We start from the raw sequence: 16,228 nt of genomic DNA on the forward strand, positions 1-16,228 counted from the left end.
AGAGAATGTTCACAAGGAACCACTAAGTATTTAGACTGGTATTATTCTCAAATTTTCACTGTCTTTCAAAAATAGTAATTATGGTATTTGGTAAGGGCTTACCATGTGCCAAGCACTGTTCTAAGCGCTGGGATAGATACAAGGTAGTCAGGTTGTCCCACGTGGGGCTCACAGTCTTAATCCCCATTTAACAGGTGTGGTAACTAAGGCCCAGAGAAATGAAGTGACTTGTCCCAAGTCATACAGCAGTCAAGTGGAGAAGTTGGGATTAGAATCCATGACCTTCTCACTCCCAGGCCCATGCTTTATCCACTTCACCAGGCTTCAACACTCACGTTCACTCACTCATCTGTTGAATTCTACCTGTCTTTCCTCCATAACATTGGCATTTCCTGCATCCCATATTCCCTTTCCACCCAAACAGCTACTGTCCTGGTCCATCCTCTGGTTATGTCACCATTAGTGTACTGGAAATTAGACTTATGATGGGTTTTCCTGGATCCAGTCTAATGCCACCCTTTCAGTGTATAATTCACAACACTGCACAGATCATCTTCTTCAATGATCACTCAGAACACATCTTTTCACTCTTCAAAAACACCCAGTTGTTTTTTTTCCATCCTCCTACTTCCACTGTTTTGTAAATCACCACTGTCTGATTGTCTTTTCCATTAGACTGCAAGATCCTTCAGGGTACAGAATGTGTCTTGCTTCTTTTGGACTCTCCTAAGGGCTGAGTACAACACTTTACATTCAATAGGTGCTCAATAAATTTCACTGATTGCTCCTTTAACAGGAGGTTGTGTGTTGGGATCACTGATGATTTTGTTTGTGGGCTATCTTCATTCAATCGTATTTATTAAGCACTTACTGTGATCAGACTGTGAGCCCGTTGTTGGGCAGGGATTGTCTCTGTTGCTGAATTGTACATTCCTAGAGCTTAGTACAGTGCCCCGCACATAGTAAGCCCTCAATAAATACGATTGAATAAACTGAATGAATGCAGAGCCTGTCCATGAACTTCTATTGTAGGTCAATGTATATTAAGTGCAGATTGGGATGGCAGATAAGAGGAAGTAGCGAGGAAGGGATGGGATCGTCAGTTTCAGCATTGTTTAGGGAGCCAAGAGGCCATGATTATATAAAAGTTGTGGCAGTGGATGACAGCAGTAATCTCTCCTAAATCAATGGTATTGAATGCTTACTGTGTGCAGAGCACTGTACTAAGTGCTTGGGAGAGTACAATATAACCTAGTTGGTAGACTTAATTTCTACCCACAAGGAGCAATCCCTCACCTTCAGGACTCCAGGCAACCCTTGGGTTCTGACCACTCGATACATTATGAGACAGTCATGGTGCCCACCCTCACCTTGCTCTGAGCAGAAAATCTCTGCAGGGTGAGGGCAAACATGCCCAGAGCAGCAAGACACCTACTTTTCCATCCATATCAGCACACCATGGTCTTGGTGGTTGCTGATTTTTTAAAACGGTATTTGTTAAGCACTTATTATGTGCCAGGAACTGGACTAAGCACTGGGGTAGAAACAAACTAATCAGGTTAGACCCAATTCATTTCCCATATGAGACTCACAGGCTTAATCTCAATTTTACATATGAAGTATCTGAGGCACAGAGAAGTTAGGTGACTTGCTCAAGGTCACAAAGCCGAGAAGGGCGGTGTCAGGATTAGAACTCAGGTCCTTCTGACTCCCAGGCCCACACTCCATCCACTGGATCTTGCTACTTCCTTCAGCCTGAACTGAAAAGAAGTTGGCAGGGCAGGGGGACTGCATGTGAAGTAGGTGAGATCAAGCCACTTTCTCTGTGAACACCTTCTGCAAGAGTGTAAATTAGACGGGCAGCGGAGAAGATGTGTTTCCTCCTGCTATTCTAATGATAACCATGATGGCATTTATTTAGCCCTTACTCTGTGCCAAACACTATGCTTAAGCATTAGGGTTGAAAAAAATGGCCTTATTGTTGCTCCTCAGCACCTCAGCAAGATGCAGGTCAGGGAAGAAAATGCAATCTCAAATCAACCATTTTGATAGAAGTCCAATGAATACTACTAATCGATCAATTTCTCTCTTAACTGCTTTTGGGCAGATGAGTAGGGTGGAGGACAAGTTGAAACTAAAGGCTGCAATTAGATTTCTATTAAATGGGCAATATCACCTATCATCAACTTATTTAAAGAGATAATTGAGAGCCGAATATAGCTATATACGTAACTAAAGAGTTCACTGTCTTCTAGAAAGAGAGGCTTGAAGCAGTGAGAGGTAGGCAGAGCCTAAAATACTCTTTTCTACATCAAGGACTTTTCCCTAACCTGCCCAGTCTCACACTCTGCCTTTTTTGCCCTAATGGATGGAGATATGATTTTCTTATTAGAGTTCTCTAAGGCCTTCACCTGGGCCTCGATTCCCACTCCCACCCCTCCAAGAAGAACTCCCACTCCTCTCACATAATGAATTTGTGTGCATCTTTCTGCTGGGCATTTCTGGAAGAAATGAATACTTCGAGACTGAGCATAAAAGTCTTTCTCTGTGAAAACAGAAGCATGTGGTGAAATAATACGTTTGTCTATGCAGCGCTCTGTATGATTTGAAAAGTAAGAAATCATTTGTAGGGATTTTGAGTGTAGTAAGGAGATCAGACCACTTTTTAGAGAAGCAATGTGGCTTCGTGGGAAGAGCACGGGCTTGGAAGTCAGAGGTGATGGGTTCTAAACCCGGCTCCACCACTTGTCTGTTGTGTGACCTTGGGCAAGCCACTTAACTTCCCTGTGCCTCAGTTACCTCATCTGTTAAATGGGGATTATGACTGTGAGCCCCACGTGGGACAACCTGTTTATCTTGTATCTACCCCAGCGCTTAGAACAGTGCTTGGCACATAGTAAGCCCTTAAATACCATAATTATTACTATTATTATCATTATTAATAGCTGTCTTCAGTACTCCTGGTTTATATTTGTAGCCAATTGACCTTCTCAATAAAGCAGTCCTGTCTCACTTAAGTAATGCAACAGAATCATCCCTACCCTCAAAGAGCATACTCTTCTAGTAGAGAGATGGATACTCTTGTAAATTAAAAAATGAATTCTTCCCTCCTTTCAGGAAATGACAAAATTTGGTATTTTGCTGGACAGTATTCTGCTCATTTGGTTCCCAATATGTACTTTTTTCCAATCAACAGGCTGGCAGCAGACTGCAAGGGACAAATTCCTTTAATCTGATTGACTGTTAGCATGATAGAAGGCCAAACTATGGGTCTTAGGTTGATTGGTTCAGAGCTCCACCAGCTGAGTGAATCACTGTGATGTGGAAACCAGTATAGCTGCATTGGTATGTGCTGGAATGCTAAGCTAATGCTCCCTGTGATAAGAGCACCTGTAAAATGCATTGTTTGTAACTTGGCAATCTTGGAAAAGAACAAAAACAAACTTCAAGCATAAAATCTCCCCTCACTGGCTCTATCCTGCTCAAAGAAGAACTGAACCAACTTTCTGACATTTCAAAAGATAAAGTATTTCAAAGCAACGAATAAACCCAGGACAGAATATGTCCACAAACATATTTGACATCAGTATTGCATTGATCAGATTTCTGTGATAGGCAAGAAACAGCTTTCATTTTTATTAGCTTTGCAATTCACAGAATTGCAATTCATGGATTGAGAGATACTACTTTTTTAATTTATGAGAACAAGTTTCTGCTTTTGAGACATGTTCCTTTTTATCTACATGTCTTTCAAGGCATAAAAAGTACATTCTGTTAAATTTGGTATTATCACCAAGGATAAGATTACTCTCAACTCATAGCAGGCTCTAGAAGGGCTTAAATACATTGAGAGGAAGCAGCATGACCTAGTGAAAAGAGTCAGAGGACCTGGGTTCTAATCCCTGCTCTGCAAATTGCTTGCTCTGTATCCTTGGGCAGGTCACTTACCTTATCTGTTCCTTATTTTCCTCAACTGCTTGAACAATTGCCCTCCCTGCACAGTACAGTGGTCTGCACACAGTAAGTGCCCAATACATACCCCTGATGGATTGATTGATTGACAACCATCCTAATAATTAGAGGGAAGTACCACCCATTGTCTCTAACTTTTCTCTTTACATCCCAAATTTTCTCTCTTGTAACTTCATTTTCAGTCACTCCATTTAAATTCATCATTCAAAATCTTTTGGGCTTATTACCGTCATGCACTGGTGGTTTGATTTGACAAGCATTATTGGGATAATGGTGGTTTGACCATGTGTCCACAACAGCATGAGACAGGTTTTGTGTGCGCACCGTGCAGTCAGAACTGTAGATCCGGTTTTGACCTCTTCTGTCACACATGAACCCATAGGTGAATTTAACCATACAGGAACCTGAAGGACAAAATATCTACATAGTTACCACTTGAGGTTAAGTGTGGTAAAAATGTTTTATTAATGGACTATTATGGAAATCAAACGTGGCTTCTTTGCTTAGTACAGTGCTCTGCACACTGTAAGCGCTCAATAAAAGTGTTTGAATGAATGAATGAATCAATCAATCAATGATAAGCTGAGGATTCATCCAGTCATAGAGAAGGTTGGACATTGGTCTCTAGCTTCATCTAAATCTTGATGCCATATGGATGCTGCCCACTTTTTTCTGTCCATCTCCCAAAAGGACATGGGTTGAGGTTTTTATGCCTTTGTGTCTCCTTGCATCACTGGACAATGTGATGGTAGATTTCGGTGACATCATTCACCTTTATATCCTTGATGAAGATCATTTGCTGTATGTGAACTATAACAGGATCAGGTAAAGTACATAATCATGTGCACATCTTCTTGTAGAGCATAGGCCTGGAAGTCAGAAGGTCATGGATTCTAATCTTGGCTCCACCACTTGTTTGCTGTATGTCCTTAGGCGAGTCATTTCACTTCTCTGGGCTTCAATTACCTCATCTGTAAAATGGTGATTAAGACTGTGAGTCCCAAGTGGACAGGGACTGCATCCAACCCTATTTGCTTGTGTCCACCCCCCCGCCCACTTAGTTCAGTGTCTGGCACATAGTGAGCACTTAACAACTATCAAATTATGATTGTTATTATTTTATACATGCTACAAGAGCCCTGTGAGCATATAGGAGGTACAGTCTGAGTGATTCCGGAAATTCTGATGAATTGCTCAACATGTTTGGTTGAAAGAACTTCTCTGAGGATTGGAATTACCAATCAATCAATCAATCAGTTGCATTTACTAAGCACTGTATGCAGAACACAGTATAAAGTGTTTCAGGGAGTACAATACAACAGAATTGGTAGGCATATTCCCTGCCCTCCAGGACTTTACAGTCTTGAGGGGGACATAGGCATTAAGATAAATTATGGGTATGTTCATAAATAGTTTGGGGCGGAGGGTGGGGTGAATATAAAGAGCTGAAGGGGTACAGATCCAGTGGATAGGTAGCACAGAAGGGAGAGGAATTAAAGGACATGAGGGCTTAGATGGGGAAGGCTTCTTGGACAAGAAGTGATTTGAATAAGGTTTATTATATTTTTATTGCATTAATAATATTTTCATAACAACCTCCCGATTCCTTGTTCTGACTTTGAGTATGGCTTGCTAAAATGGGTTGTAAATGATTGGACGCAGAAACAGTCCTGTCTTAATCCAGTAGTGTTGGGGAAAGAACAGACGAGACCCTTCCTATTCTGATGTAGCCAATGGTATCACTGTAGTGAAGAAACATGATGAGCTCTTTAGAAAAGCTACAGTTTTTAGTAATGTCCAGAACCTATTTAAAATATTGCATTTAAACTTATGGTATGAATACCATGACTTGCAATCACCTGATTTAGGAGTTCGGACATTTTTCATGGCTCTAACTATGGTGGTAACTTGGTTAAATGTTGGAATAAGAGCCTTGTTGGCTGTTTAACTCTTCATGATAGTGGAAGGCATTAAAAAGAGTCTTCAAATATTGGTGCCATCTCTGAAAGATTCCCTCATCTGTCATGAGGGTTTTATTATTATTAATATTATTATTATTATTATTAAGTGCCATTGAGTCATTCCTGATTCATAGCGCCTCCATGGATACACTTTCTCCAGAATGTCCTGTCCTCTTCCATAATCCACAACCTTTCTAATGCTTCTTCCATTATCGTTGTTATGGTCTCTATCCATCTAGCTGCTGGTCTGCCTCTTCCACGTTTTTCCTGGACTTTTCCAAGCATTAGTATCTTCTCCAGAGAATTAGCCCTCCTGATTATGTGTCCAAAATATGCAAATCTAATTCGAGTTATTTGGCCTTCCAGATTCCATTTGTTTTTTGGTCAGTCCATGGTATTCACAAAAGCTTTCTCCAACACCACATTTCAAAAGAATTGTTGTTCTATCCTGTTTGTCATGCGGGTAGAATTACCTATTTCTTTAAGGTTCCACGACAGTGTCCACAGGTCCATATACTTCTTTGAAGATTTAGTTCAAACTTTTTCTGCCTAATCTTGTTGCTTTGCATTTGAATATGAGATCTTATTATCCCCATGTTAGCCCCACTGTTAGCCCCCTCTGGGACAGGGAATGAATTTGATCCAATTTATTCACTCTACTGCTTAGCACAGTGTTTAAATATCATATGTATGGGTGTGGCTGAGAAGACCACAGCATGGCTGACAATCCATTTTACACTGCATGTGCATCTTCAGCTTGCACTTTGCTGCACTGATGTGTTTGCCATTTTCAGCACCTGCCACAATTTTTGAATCTGTATCAAGGACCCTTTGGTTTTCCTGAAGCTCCTGCCCAAGGAGGTTTAAATCCTCTTCTGATTGCTGCAATCAGGCTCATCTGTCAGTTGCTGTTTTCGCCTTCCACATTGTGCGAAACAATGCTTCATTATGTCTACAAAGCTTTTGTTCCTCACTCACTGCTTGTCTTTTTATCCTCTAGACTGTAAGCTCTTTGTGAGCAGGGAACATGTCTACCAGTTCTGGTATATTGTACTCTCCCAAGCAATAAGTACAGTGCTCTGTACACAGTAAGAGCTTAGGAAATATGATTGATTGATAGACTGATGATCTAAAAGTACCGAATAGTACATTCCAAGTGCTTAGTACAGTGCTCCGCACTCAGTAAGTGTTCAATAAATACAATTGAATGAATGCTGATGGCTTGTTCTGAGGTAGCTATAGTCTTTCACCCAGTCCCTCATTAGCCATCAGTGCCCCTTACCAGAGGCCTGATGGAAGTGAAGGGTTCATGCCTGGTTTGTAGATCAGAATATTGGTCAGTCAGTCATTCAGTCATTCATATTTATTGAGTGCTTACTCTGTGCACAACATTGTACTAAGAGTGTGGGAGAGTACAATATAACAGTAAGCAAATACGTTCCCTGACCACAACAAGCTTAGAGTCTAGAGAGGGAGAAAGACATTAATATAAATGAATAAAATTACAGATATGTACATAAGTGCTGTGGGGCAGGGAGGGGGGGATGAACAAAAGGAGGAAGTCAGTGTGACACAGAAGGGAGTGGGAGAAGAGGAAAGGAGGGCTTAGTCAGGGAAGACCTCTTGGCAGAGATGTGCCTTCAATAAGGCTTTGAAGAAGAGGAGAGGCTGTCAGATTTGAGGAGGGGGGGCATTCCAGGCCAGAGGCAGGATGTGGGTGAGGGATTGGAGGTGAGATAGATGGATCAAGGAACAGCTGAGAAGAATACCATTAGATGAGCAAAGTGTATGGGTTGGGTTGTAGTAGGAGAGTAACGTGGTGAGATAGGAGGGGACAAGGTGATTGAGTGCTTTGAAGACAACAGTGAGTAGTGAGGAGTAGCACGTGGTAAGTACTTAAGGAATACTATTTAAAAAAAGAGAAAAATTCACCTTCCCAGCTAGATGGGCCATAGCTAAAACCACTCTCAATACTTACCACTGATGTCCAACCGACTCCAGAAGTAGAATGTATTTCTGTAAGTCCTAAGAAATCATGCAAGGGAATGCACACAGAATACTTCTGACACAGAGTACTTAGAGAAGGAGCACTGTGTAGTGGATAGAGCACGAGCCTGGTAGAAAGTCATCAGTTCTAATCCGGGTTCTGCCACATGTCTGCTGACCTTGGGCAAGTCACTTTACTTCTCTGTGCCTCACTTACCTCATCTACAAAATGGAGATTGAGACTGTGAGCCCCATGGGGGACGGGTCTGTGTCCATCCCCATACACTTGTATCCACCCCAGGGCTTAGTACAGAGCCCAGCACACAGTAAGCACTTAAAAAATACTATAATAGTAATAATTATTATTATAGAACACAGTCCTGGGAGTCAGGAGGACCTGGGTTCTAATCTCAGCTCCACCACTTGTCTGCAGTGTGACCTCACTTCTCTGAGCCTCAGTTTCTTCATTTGTAAAATGGGTATTTAATCCTACTCCTTCCTACTTAGACTGTAGGCCCCATGTGGGACAGGGACTGTGTTGAACCTGTTTGCCTTGCACATACCCCAGTGGTTAGTACAGTGCTTGACACGTGATGACAAGAAAGAAGTGATGATATGTTTTAATTAGGACTCTAGCCAGCACATTAATCAGATGGTATTTTACATATACCCCAGTGCTTAATCTTTGTAAGACCCCAGTGCACATCTTCTCTTCTTACTTCTCATGCCCAGACAGAAGTAATGTGACCTAATGCATAGAGCACAGGTTCTGAAAGTAAGAAGGACCTGGGTTCTAATTATAGCCTGTCACTTGTCTGCTGTGTGGCCTTGGACAAGTCACTTAACTTCTCTGTGACTCAGTTACCTCATCTATAAAATGGAGAGTAAGACTGTGAGCCCCATGTGAGACAGGGACTGTATTCAACCTGATTAACTTGTATCTAACTCAGTGCTTAGAACACTGCTTGACAGATAGTAAGCGCTTAATAAATACCTCTTGACCATAAATTCATTGTGGGCAGGGAATGTGTCTGTTTATTGTTGTATTGTACTCTCCCAAGCGCTTAGTACAGTAAGCACTCAATAAATATGATTGACTGAAACACCATCATTATTATTGTTATTAATAATAATAATAATAATCTCAGTGCTTAGTACAGTGCTTGGTACAAATAAGTGCTTAACAAATACCATAAAAAATGCAATGTAAAGAATAAATGGGCAGGAAGGATTGATTAGAGGGAACACCTAACATTATCAGAAACTTTCCACTGTGCTGGAATATGTACCTCATGCTAAAAATTCCCTGTGCTTTCCCCTCCATGTTCCTGGTAGAAATAGTAAACAGGAAATTGATTAAGGGCATAGCATGTGGAGTTCTGTAATTTTGATTTATTCATGAGATGCATTTTTCTTTGGAGAACATATTGTCTATTCATTTCCCCAAGAAGAATGAATACATTGTGGCACAAATAATTAAACTTTCCATTTGCACCTCAATTCTTTGTCTATTTCAAGAAGGGAGAAATGATGAGGTAGGCTGTGCCTTGTAGGGTACCATCAAACCAATCTGATTGTATGGACAGAGGTCCTTCTGTCTGGTAAATTCCCCAAGATTGAGTGTTTTAGAGGCACTTTACAAAGTGACTATTCCCTTTCTCAAGTCTACAAAGGCTCAATATTGGCATTACTAGAGAGGGCAGGGGAAGGAGGAGGCAGGGGAAGAGGAGGAGGAAGAAGAGGGGAGGTAATAATTATGGTATTTCAATAGTATTTATTGAGCACTTACTATGTGCAGAGCACTGTACTAAGCGCTTGGAATGAACAAGTCGGCAACAGATAGAGACAGTCCCTGCCGTTTGACGGGCTTACAGTCTAATCGGGGGAGACGGACAGACAAGAACAATGGCAACAAATAGAGTCAAGGGGAAGAACATCTCGTAAAAACAATGGCAACTAAATAGAATCAAGGCAACGTACAATTCATTAACAAAATAAATAGGGTAATGGAAATATATACAGTTGAGCGGACGAGTACAGTGCTGAGGGGATGGGAAGGGAGAAGGGGAGGAGCAGAGGGAAAGGGGGAAAAGAGGGTTTAGCTGCGGAGAGGTGAAGGGGGGGTGGTAGAGGGAGTAGAGGGAGAAGAGGAGCTCAGTCTGGGAAGGCCTCTTGGAGGAGGTGAGTTTTAAGTAGGGTATTTGTTAAGTGCTTACTATGTGCCAGGCACTGTACTAAGTGCTGGGTTGGTTATCAAGCAAATCAGGTTGGACACAGTCCCTGTCCCACATGGGGTTCACAGTCTCAATCCCCATTTTACAGATGAGGGATCTGAGGCACAGAGAAGTGAAGTGATTTGCCCAATGTCACACAGCAGACAAGTGGCAGAGTCGGAATTAGAACTAATGACCTTCTGACTCAGAGGCCCTTGCTCTACCCACTATGCCATCCCCCAGAGGTGGAGGAAGAAGAGGAGGAGGCAGGTGGGACAGGGTGATTCTTGTTCAGTAGGGCCACCTCCCCAGAAACTTCATTTACCTCCAATTTTAGCAGGCACAGGGTCCACCCATTTACCCTCACTTTTCCTGGAGCTGCTTCCTTCCCTCCTGTCTTCCCCTGTCTTGCTTCCAGCAAAGAAGAAATCCACAGCAGCAGCCTGACAGCCTACCAGTCATTTTCCTGGGGATTTGTAAGTCTTGAGGGAGGATGACTCTGCTCATACTCATCCTGCTGCCAGGAGAAGCAGATTAGAGTGGGTGCTGAATATGGCAAAAGGCAGACTGGAAACAAGATCCTGTTATGTGTGTTTGAGGTGGAGAGTTTGGCTGGTGGTTTGGGGATTCGCTTTGTGAGAATGGATATGAGAATGGACTTGAGAGGACATGAGAAAAAGGGGTTCTGGGTATTTCCAAGGGCCCAAAATAGGCATCCCCATATGCTCCCTATGTGCCACTCCTGTCAATCAGCCAGAGGGAACTGCATCACTGGTGCAGTGGACTCAACAGACAGATTTTCTCACCAATCACATCTTGCCAGAGGGATCCAATCAGAGGAAGGGATGGGGGAGGGAAGGACAGATCATTAGGCAATGTTTTAATTGGAGGAATCTAAATAACCAAGGTTTCATTTGTCACGAGAGCATGTACATCTTTGGAATATTATATAGCCTGATCCTTCCTTGTGGCTCATAGCTGATTTAAAATAGCACCCAGGAGTTAGGCAGAAGAGGACAGGGTTCCTTCCCCTCTTTCAGGTGTTCTAAATGAATGCACCCTGCAGTGAGTGCCTTTTGTGTTTTCTGGGCATCCATCCCTACAGTCTTCTCCCTGGAGGAGTGTCACTAGTGGCCAGGGCTGGAATATTTAAGGTTCAGTATGCTCTCCAAGAACATATACTGGTGTGTGCTGTGCTGGCTGCAGGATCACTGCTAGCAATCAGTTAATCAATGGTACTTATTGAGGATTTACTATGTGCAGAACACTGCACTGTTTGGGAGAGTACAGTACAACAGAATTAGCAGATATGTTCCCTGCCTACAATGAGTTTAGAGGCTAGAGGGGGAGACAGACATTAATGTGAATAAATAAGTAATTTATAATATATAATTTATAGATACGTACCTAAGTGCTGTGGAGTTGGAGGTGGGGTGAATAACTGTTGGAGTTCCTCAAGGGTCAGTTCTTGGCCCTCTTCTGTTCTCCATTTACACTCACTCCCTCGGTGAACTCATTCGCTCTCACGGCTTTGACTACCATCTCTACGCAGATGACACGCAGATCTACATCTCTGCCCCTGTCCTCTCCCCCTCCCTTCAGGCTCGCATCTCCTCCCGCCTCCAGGATGTCTCCACCTGGATGTCGGCCCGCTACCTAAAACTCAACATGAGCAAGACTGAGCTCCTCATCTTCCCTCCCAAGCCCGGTCCTCTCCCAGACTTCCCTATCACCGTGGATGGTACGACCATCCTTCCCGTCTCTCAGGCCCGCAATCTTGGTGTCATCTTTGACGCGTCTCTCTCGTTCAACCAACACATTCGATCCGTTACCAAGACCTGCCGGTCTCACCTTTACAATATCGCCAAGATCTGCCCTTTCCTCTCCGCCCAAACGGCTACCTTACTGCTACGGGCTCTTGTTATATCCCAGCTAGACTACTGTGTCAGCCTTCTCTCTGATCTCCCTTCCTCCTCTCTCGCCCCGCTCCAGTCTATTCTTCACTCCGCTGCCCGGCTCATCTTCCCGCAGAAACGATCTGGGCATGTCACTCCCCTTCTGAAACACCTCCAGTGGTTGCCTATCAACCTCTGCTCCAAACAAAAACTCCTCACTCTAGGCTTCAAGACTCCATCACCTTGCCCCTTCACACCTCTCCTCCCTTCTCTCTTTCTACTGCCCACCCCACACGCTCTGCTCCTCTGCCGCCCACCTCCTCACTGTCCCACGGTCTCGCCTATCCCGCCGTCGACCCCCGGGCCACGTCCTCCCGCGGTCCTGGAATGCCCTCCCTCCTCACTTCCACCAAACTAATTCTCTTCCCCTCTTCAAAACCCTACTTAAAACTCACCTCCTCCAAGAGGCCTTCCCAGACTGAGCTCCCCTTCTCCCTCTACTCCCTCTACCACCCCCCTTCACCTCTCCGCAGCTTAACCCTCTTTTCCTCCCATTTCCCTCTGCTCCTCCCCCTCTACCTTCCCATCCCCTCAGCACTGTACTCATCTGCTCAACTGTATATATTTTCATTACCCTATTTATTTTGTTAATGAAATGTACATCACCTTGATTCTATTTAGTTGCCATTGTTTTTACGAGATGTTCTTCCCCTTGACTCTATTTATTGCCATTGTTCTTGTCTGTCTGTCTCCCCCGATTAGACTGTAAGCCTGTCAAACGGCAGGGACTGTCTCTATCTGTTGCGACTTGTTCATTCCAAGCACTTAGTACAGTGCTCTGCACATAGTAAATACTATTAATACTATTAATATTAATAAATAAATACTATTGAATGAATGAATGAATGAATGAATGAATACTAACTGTCCAAAGGTCACAGATCTAAGTGCACAGATGACACAGAAGGGAGAGCGAGTTGGGAAGAGGGTTTAATTGGGGAAGGACTCTTGGAAGAGATGGGACCTTAATCATGCTGTAAAGGGGGAAAGAGTGGTGGTCTGGGGTATATAGAGAGGGAGGGAGTTCCAGGCTAGGAAGAGGACTTGGGAAAGGGGTCAGTGGTGAGATATCATCCATCTCACCATGTCACAGTTAGTAAACCAGCGCTAGGAGAGTGGAGTGTGCAGAGTGGGCTTTTTCCTTTTATTTCTCCCTCTGATTATCCAAATACAGGAAAACTTCAGCCCCTCTAGGTTGTAAACTCATTGTGGGCATGGAATATGCCTGTTATATTGTTGCATTGTACTGTCCTAAGCACTTAATACAGCGGTCTTCACACAGTCATCATTATCCAATTGTGTCAAGTCATTTCCGATCCATAACAACTCTATGGACATGTTTTCTCCAGAACGCCCTATCTTCTGCCATATCTGTAGTCATTCTGGGATATATATCCATAGACTTTTCTTGGTAAAAAATTTGGAAGTGGTTTATCATTGCCTTCTACTGCATAGTAATAACTTAAGTTTCTGCCATTTGTCACTTGATCATCCGCCTTTGAAACTTTCCCGTGCCACTGCTGCCCAGCACAGGTCAATCGACTTTGATGTTTCAGCTTAGGCCTTACCACTAGGGGTAACCCTGAAAAGAGAATATCTCTCAAAGGCATAGCTCTAAGCTTCATTACCATATGCAAACTCTCCTGCCATGATAAGACATTTATTCATAGGAAAGCTGCACACAGTAAGTGCTCAGTAAATATGATTGATTGATAGATTCTCTCCCTCCCTCTCATGCCCATCATCTATTTTCTTTTTTCTTCAAGTCTTTACTTTTCTTTCCACCTTTCTCTTCCTTTGTGTCTCCAATTCCCATTTCTCTTTGGATTTCTCTACAGAGCCCAGGACCCAAGCATTCCATGAACTCTTTAATTCATTCATTCAATTGTATTTATTGAGCACTTACTGTGTGCACAGCACTCTATTAAGTACTTGGAAAGTACAATAGAGCAATGAAGAGAGACAATGCCTGCCCACAATGGGCTTACAGTCTAGAGGGGCAGATACAGACATCAATACAAATAAACAGACATCAATGTAAATAAATAAAAATATAAGTGCTGTGGGGCAGGTAGTAGGAGGAAGAGCAAAGGGAGTGAGTCAGGGTGATGCAGAAGGGAATGGGAGATGAGGAAAAGCGGGACTTTTCCCACTTTTCTGGGAAGTCTGGGAAGGCCTCTTGGAGGAGGTGTGCCTTCTTTAATCTCCTGTCTGTATGCCCTGCCTGCATTTCCCCCCACCTTTCCAGTGCGGCTGTCTCTATGTCTTTCCTGGGCAATTTTCAGGGCATAAAATCCATATAGGTGACAGTCCCAAATGTAAACTCCTCATCTAGGTTGTAGGCTCCTCTCGGGCAGGGAATCTGACTACCAACTCTGTTGTAGTGTAGTCTCCGAAGAACTTAGTACAGAGCTCTGCGCACAGTAAGTGCTCAATAAAAACCACTGATTGGATGATTTATACTAACTCTCATTAATTCTTGTTAAAAACAGTATTTTCAAAGCCATAAGATCCCTTTGATTCAATTAATGCAAATAACTGTAATTCATGAACATAACTGTTTTTCTGTTTAATAATTTAATTTAGTAATTCTACTTGCTTACTATGTGCCAAACCCTGTTCTAAGAGCTGAGGTGGGTACAAATTAATCAGATTGGACACAGTCCCTGTCCCACATGGGGCTCGCAGTCTAATAGGAGGGAGTAGGATTTAATCCGCAATTTACAGATGGCGTAATAAGCACAGAGAAGTTAAATGACTTGTCCATGGTCACATAGCAGACATGTGGCAGATCAGGGATTAGAACCCAGTCCTCTAAATCTCAAGCCTGTGCTCTTTCCATTAGGCCATGTTTCTCTATTTGTTACCTGATATTCTTTTAATTTCAATTGTAAATTATCAATAGATGGTTTACAAATACTATAAGATATAGAAAGCTCCTTATGTCTTTAAGGGAATGAATATTCTTGCAACGTTGTGATGAATGAAAGATAAATGAGGACTATGGTGATATTCTTAGATTCTTCCACTCCATTTCCTAAAGATATTTTTAGCCTGAAAGTGAATTTCTTTGATAGTTTTGCATGCAATAATTCCTTATTGCCATTTAGGAAAACCACTATATGTTATAGAGGAAGAATACTTTGAGAACCTGAAACTTTAAAACATCTCATTACCTTAAGCTCATCCTCGTTAAGACAAACTGCCTCCATATGAAACTACTTTACCTCTGGGATTGTCTAAATGCATTGACACCTCTGAATCTAATCACCTAGGAATCACTCCTGACCCAGGTAATTCCATAAAATGGGAGCTACACATAACACATAAATACTGTAATCCCTGGTTCCTTCAGAAGGGTAGGGAGAAGTATCTGCCCGCTGATAATTCCCTTACTCCTATGGAAGAGACTGTGAGTCCTGGTGGGCAGGGGGTGGGTCCTGAATTGCACTTCCCCATTTGCTTAGTACAGTGCTCTGCACGCAGTAAGTGCTCAAAAAGCACAATTAACTGAGGGAGAAGGAAAAAATGTGTTGGACCAAAGATGACCAATTAGCACATTCCTAAAGGAGCAGAGGAGGTGGATGGTAAGGACTGCGTGTAAGGGGAAAGGATGGGTGTGCTTTGGTCAAAATGAAAACTGTCACTATGCAGCACCACAGAATAAAGATAGCCACTTCAACTCCCTGATGTATCTTCTGGAAGAACTAAGATGTTGATGAGCCAGCAGGTAGAAGGGAAGCATTCACTGAGTCTCTACTCTCACAAGAGAAGGTAAGAAGAAATGGAGAGACGTTAAAGGGGAGCAGATAAGAAGCTCTTAGAGTTCTGATGGGGTGGGAATCACCAAGAGAGAATTTCTGAGGTGTTCTGACCCCTTGTTCAAGATATACAAGCTGTAAGCTTACAAAAAAATTTGATAATAAAAGAGAGATGAGGTAAATCCAGCGACTTACGGGGCTTTGTGCATGTACAAGGGTAATTCCTGTAGGAGTGAGATTCTTTCTGTACCTTGGGCAACTGTGAGCTATAATGGCTTGCACTGTTCACTTTCATTTCCCACTGCAAGCCCACAAATTCCTGAGGAGTTCCTCAAGGCTAAAGGGGGAGAAGAGCAAACTTAGCTAGGTGAACAATATTT

The sequence above is a fragment of the Ornithorhynchus anatinus genome, chromosome 4, assembly GCF_004115215.2.
Source record: "Ornithorhynchus anatinus isolate Pmale09 chromosome 4, mOrnAna1.pri.v4, whole genome shotgun sequence".
Classification (NCBI taxonomy): Eukaryota; Metazoa; Chordata; class Mammalia; order Monotremata; family Ornithorhynchidae; genus Ornithorhynchus; species Ornithorhynchus anatinus.